Source organism: Eptesicus fuscus, chromosome 10 (genome assembly GCF_027574615.1).
Source record: "Eptesicus fuscus isolate TK198812 chromosome 10, DD_ASM_mEF_20220401, whole genome shotgun sequence".
NCBI lineage: Eukaryota > Metazoa > Chordata > Mammalia > Chiroptera > Vespertilionidae > Eptesicus > Eptesicus fuscus.
This window is the reverse complement of record NC_072482.1, coordinates 94,416,948-94,422,947: the sequence shown is the minus strand read 5'-3', so window position 1 is coordinate 94,422,947 and position 6,000 is coordinate 94,416,948. Positions and strand designations below refer to the sequence as shown.

The 6,000-nt window shown below is 45.8% G+C and overlaps 1 long non-coding RNA gene across 1 annotated transcript in view; it reads left to right on the top strand.

Annotated features, from left to right (window-relative positions):
* The first annotated feature begins 782 nt into the window (after window positions 1–782).
* Window positions 783–6,000, top strand: part of LOC129150574 (uncharacterized) — a 66,311-nt gene continuing 61,093 nt past the window's right edge. The window contains exon 1 of the long non-coding RNA XR_008557279.1: window positions 783–870. This is a non-coding gene — a long non-coding RNA (uncharacterized LOC129150574). The remainder of the gene's footprint in view (window positions 871–6,000) is intronic.

Below are 6,000 nucleotides of genomic sequence, written 5' to 3'. Positions count from 1 at the left end.
AGGGCCCAGGAGGCCCCCAGGGAGGGCTCCAGGCTGGGTCGGCGCCTCAAACGCACAGCCAGGGGCTGCCTCTGTGGCACTGCCCATAGCAGACCCTGCCGGGCTCAGCCGGTCCCGGTCTCTGTACCGTCTCACATTCCCACTGGCGTGGACCTGGTCACGCAGTGCGGGTCCTCCATTTGCATCTGTAGGTGTTCACTTCTCACCCCCAGAGCTCTGAGCTGGCGGGGGGTCCTGACTCTCGGGAAGTGAATCGGCTTGGTGTGACTTTCGTCTGGAACCCTCCTGCCCTGGAATGATCTGGGCTAGGAGATTTTCCCGCGGGAACATGGAAGCTCCCCCTTGGAGGAGTGTCTGTGCCCGAACACTCACACGCCCCTAGTGTCCACATTCCGCGCTCAAAGCCCGCTCTCTGCACTTTCTGGCGTGGCTGCGGGACAGCGCCCTCAGCACGCGGCGCTCCTGCAGGGCCCAGCGTTGAGCAGGGTTAGGCCGAGAGGTCAGCATCCAGGCCACACGGGCGGCACGTCTCTCAGCTTTGTGACACGCAGCTGTGCTTCATTCTTCTCATCCCCCGACATGTACCCACTAAACATTAGTGACAGAAAAGTGCAAAGGATTTCGTCTCTCCTTCACCACCTTCCACATTTGCTAACGCACACCTGATCTTCTCATGAGCTATCAGTAAATGTTCGCTTTAACAAAATAACGTTAATTCTCAACCTCTTCTCTCTGCAGAGCTCTTATCTAAAGAGACGGGTGGTTAACCTGTCCTGGCAGAGGCTTGGAGAACCCCCAGTCTGAGGGCAACAAGACGCGGCTTCGGAAGGACGATTGGGAAGAAGGACTGAGAAGAGGCCCCTAACGCAGGTGATCATGGTAACTCGCCTGGGGAGCGGGTGCTGTTGTGGTGACTTCTTTTAAAAGGCGCCAGAGTGGAGATTGGTGTTTATCCCGCTCACGAATGGGAAGTGAAGCCTCAGGATGCATTGTTGTTGCTTTTGACTTTGTTTTTACTTTCTTTTTTTGAAATGATTTCTGACTTATAGACAGAAGTTGCAAGAAGAGTACAAAAGATTTCTCTCTCACCTTCACCCATCTGCTATATTGCTCTCCCCTCTCCCCACATACACGTCTCCATAGCAGACAGCTAGTGTAGGTTGTCTATTGACCGGGGAAGGGGGTATTGGCTGGGGAGGTGGCATTGGGGGGAAGCTGGTGGAAATTTGGGGGACATGAATGTCCTTTGAAATTCACTGTTTTGCTTCATTATTTACATGTATGTGTCTCTATTGAGGGAAGGCACCTGACTTCTTCTTCACCATGGACTTTAGGATTTCTTAATGAAACCATGTTTGCTTTTCTTGGGAAGGAAATACTGTGGTAGTTTGTGGGATTGAAGGTTGTTGTTGGTTCTTTTGAAGATATTTAAAAAGGGAGGAATGTAGGGGTTTTGTTTTGGGTTTTACTTTAATGATCCCAATCTTGTGGGCTTTGCTGTGTGTGTGTTTCCCGTGGATGGCGTTTCACATGTTCCTCTGGGAGGGAGGTGAGCGGTGAGGAGGCGAGAAGCGGAGCAGTTCCCACCGCAGCGCTGCCTCTTCTCCACCGGGGCCAGCCTGGCTACAGAGCCATCGACAAAGACAGGTTAGCACGGCGGTTCCCAACATACTTCGGTATTGAGTGTGAAGCTTAATTGTTTCAGCCTGGCACTGGAAGCCGCAACAGAGAGTACACGGGGAACATGATTATTATGATTTTAAACATGAAAAATCCTCTTTCTAAGAGGTATTTACTCTTCTGTGTGCTTTGGAGGCCCTCCCAGTTAGTGTCAGCGTGATGGATCACTCATTTAACATCATTTCTCAAACCCTCTCTTAGTTCAATGCAGTTGGGCCTTTCTTTAAAAAAAAAAAAAAAGAAATTAAGAGTCATTTGAATTCTTACAGGAAAAAATTACTTTTGGTTTTTTAGGATGGAAAACATGAAAAAGTGAGAATGGATTCTAAAGCCATTTACAGATGAACTGGTTGGATGGGGCATGAACAGAGGAGCACTGAGCGAGAGAGGGGCAGAGGGAGAGTGACGGGGCACATGTCCCTGAGGAGGACTAGGGGCTGTGGAAAAAGAGTGAGACGAGGCGGGGGAGGGGGGCGCACATTGCCTGGCAGAGCGGACTGTGTCCAGCACCGGGCCAGTCACTGCATCTAGCTCTCTGGGTTACCACAGAGTTACAGTACCCGTGCCGGCTCTGTCACAGACCGTTGACACGTTTCACTGAGTGACTAACCCACGTGCACGAGTCAATAAAACAGGAAATCTCAAAGGTGCAACAAGGCAAATGTTTAGCAAGTAAGTGGGTTTTCCCAGCCATAGGAAAGATAGGGAGCAGCCAAAGATACTTCGCCGCAGTGATGTAAAGATGACGAACACCGCACGAACGTGTCACAAGATTCTTTCTTTTGGTAATAGTGATGGGGTAACTCAGACCAGTCATCTCACTGAAAATAACCACCAACAAATTAAGTGACACTTTAAAAGTTCCTCAAAAGCATCAAAGAGCTACTGGTAATACAATACTGAGGAACCGTTGGATTAAGATTCAGGAGAAGATGAGAATCTGGGAAAATGAGGTTCCATTTGGGAACATGCGCTTTTACCACAGGGCAACTGAAAACCTGAAATACATGGTCAGAGAATGAGCAGCCCCTTCCCAGTCCTGTGGACCAGGGGACATGAGGTGGGAGCGTGGGGCCAGCCAGAGACACTTCCTGTGCTTTGGCTTCCGATTCAGCAGAGCTGCTTACCCTGAAGATCAGGGTGAAATGGAAGTGTTAATGTAAAAACATTCAAACCTGTAAAGAATTTTTGTGAGTTTATTTGAGCCAAACTGTCGATAATTGCCGAGAAGCAGAATCTCAACATATTGGGATATTGCTCTGGAGAATGGCGTTTTTTTAACCTTGTTTTGTACATTACAATCAAAAGAGGAGATGTAAGTGGGTTACATGAACTCCACTGGTGATAGACTAGGGAGGTGGGAGAAAGCAAAGCGGGGATTGGATAAAAAGTAAAATGATAGACACATGCTTCTTTTACATAGGTGGGTGCAGGGTAGTTAACAGTCAACAATTAACTCAATAACAATGAGGGGGTTTGTGGTCTTCACAGAGGGGTGCCTGTGCTTTGAGGGGTCTGGAAAAAGGAAAATTACTTTGACATTCCAACTATATGTTATCGTAGATGCAAAAAGACAACAGGCTCCGTTAAGGTAAAGATTGGCCTTTGTCAGGGAACATACCGGCCTGGGATGTGACTACCCACCATAAACTGCTTTTAGTTAAAGTTTTAATTTCAGACCATCCTTTGTGGTTACTTTAGGTCTTTGAGTTTCCAGGCCTTCCCTGAGCTGGCCAGGCTGGCATGTGGCCCATTTTTCTTCCACAGGAGTAAAACAGCTCTTGCACGAACTGTGGCCCAGTTCTGGGTCATCTGGGTGACCAAGAAAATCTCATGTCCTGAAGCTGGAATAAAGGATAGTGGATTGATACTACCCCAGGACTCAGCAGAAGCAAATGAAAATAAAATCTAAAGAAAAATAACAACATCTTAGGCTTCAAAGTATTTCTACAAATATTAAAAAAAAATATGATCTTAAGCACTTAATTAAAAACCTGAAACACTAAGGGATAACATGAGAATGTACCTAGTTTTCAAGTGTACATTGAAAAGATACAAAAACAAATACCAGTCTCAATAATTTCAAAGGTTAAAATGATAGAATATGTAATGTCAGAACTGGGAAATCACCATATGTCCAAAAATGAAGGAAAATATCTAAATAATCCACAGATAAAAAAACACACACAACAAAAGTATTATTTTCCAAACACATGGGATGTGATAAAAGCAATGCTTCAATGGAAATCTTCACCTGACTCTGTTAGGAAAGTATGTAAGCTGGAAAAGCACAGAGAACTGTTCATCTCAAACTAGGAAGGAAAAAGCAAAACAAAAGGTAAGAAAGTGGAGGAAAGGGAATAACAAAAACAAGAGTATAAAATACTGAGATAAAAACAGACTAGAGAAGATCAACGAAGTCAAGAGTTGTGTTTTTTAAAAGAAAAATTGATAAACCATGGGTGAGACTGATCAATAAAAACTTAAAGAAGGAACAAATGTCACTATTGGACAAAGGGGACACGTAGGCTGAGGTTTAAAGGATGAGAGAGAGTTGGGAAGTGCTGAAGGGTTAGGGGCATCCACGGGAGCCAGGCCAGCCTGTGCCAAGGATAGAGGCGAGTGAAAGGTGGCTGAGGGGAATGGCAGGATGAGAGGCAAGCCTGGCCGGAAAGCCCCGATTGGAAGGCTAAGCTGAGGTAGTTGGGCTCTGTCTGACAGTCCAGGGGAGCCACTGGAGGATTTAAGGCAGGGAAGAAGTGATGCAACAGATTTTCCGGACAGACTGATGGTCCTGGCTGCATTTTGGGGAATGATTAGAAGGCGGGTGGGGCCAGGATGCAGCCTGGAGCAGGAAAGGCAGTGAGGAGGCAGATGCTGCCATTCAGGCAGGTAGGATGAAGGCGGAACCACGGCAATGACCTTGGGGATGGAGCAGGAGGGGCAGGTTGGACACATCCTGGGGTGGAGCTGGGACAAAGGGCATAGCTCTAGGAAATGCCAGTATTTAAGGGGTGAAAGGCTAATGTCAAATCGGCAAATGGGGTGCAGAAGAAGATGAAACAACTGCCCAAACACGAGAGCATTTTGAGAGAGAGGACAAGTCACAGTGTTCTGTGTTACCTGCATGATGCTTCATCATTGGTGAGTTTAGAAAGACTTCAGGGAGAAGTCTAGTTTCTGTGGATCCTAAGTGAATGGAGTTGAGTGCCTGGGTTGGGGTGAGAACATGGCTGGGAGCATGGAAGGAGAGAGCACAGCCTCTGGAGGCAGTGCGGGATCACAGACTTGTAAACGATGGAAGACGCAGTATTTCCCCATCTTCCAACCCTCCACCTGAAAAATTAAAATTGGTGACTTAATTGTATGACTAAGACTTTCCAGCTATGTCCAACTAGGTTGTTCCATTTCTTCCCTTATTACATATTAATAGGGAAATGTTTTTAATCCTGGCCTCGCAATTATTCTCTGTTTATACGTCTGGTTACCTTACGTACCACATAAGAAGATGGGAAGACAAATGTTTTTAAGAATTACAGAAGACAAAGAGACAAATTCAAAGGATCAGCATGACTGTTTCTGCCAAGGAAGCCTATGAAATGTTTAAGTCAGAAATGGCCAGTTTACATGTCAGACTGCTCTTGCTAAATTTCAGTTTTTCCCCGCCGGTAACACATTACAATTGAAAGATGCCCAAACAGATGTTTTCTGTTATATGGATTCAGTTCCAAAGGTTTCTTCATATGCTGCTCACAGACAAATAATCCCCAAGGAATTATAGGGGCCAATAATTTTCATTTTTGTCATTGCATACGAAAATATTTCAGGCTGCTTATGTTAGATTAATTTTGCTTCTCAACAGTATTATTATTAAATATGGATCCTGTCTCCCTTCCATACCCGTTTTATAATTCTTTTGCCTTACCTTGTGGCAAAGAATCTACGCATTCCTTTTGCAGTGGTGAAATAATTTATTCATTTTCTGTGGCTATTGCGAATCCCTCTTCCTCAACCAAATGACATCCCGCTGACCTATAGAGTCCTCACCAGAGATACTCAGCTTGCCCCAGTGTGTGTGCAGGCACACCTCTTAACACACAGCGCCAACGTTCCCTTGTTGGACTGAGCTCCAAAAATGAAATATTTAGAGTGGGAAATAGTGAAAACTTCGTTTCCACAAAGAGAACTGGAAAAAGCACTATTTGGTTAGACTTGTGAAAACTAATAAACAGAAGCCTCATTTAAAATGGAGCCGGGAGGCTGGAAGAGAGAACTTTCAGGCATGTGACTTTCAAGCACAGGTCGGACCCCCGCCATGAA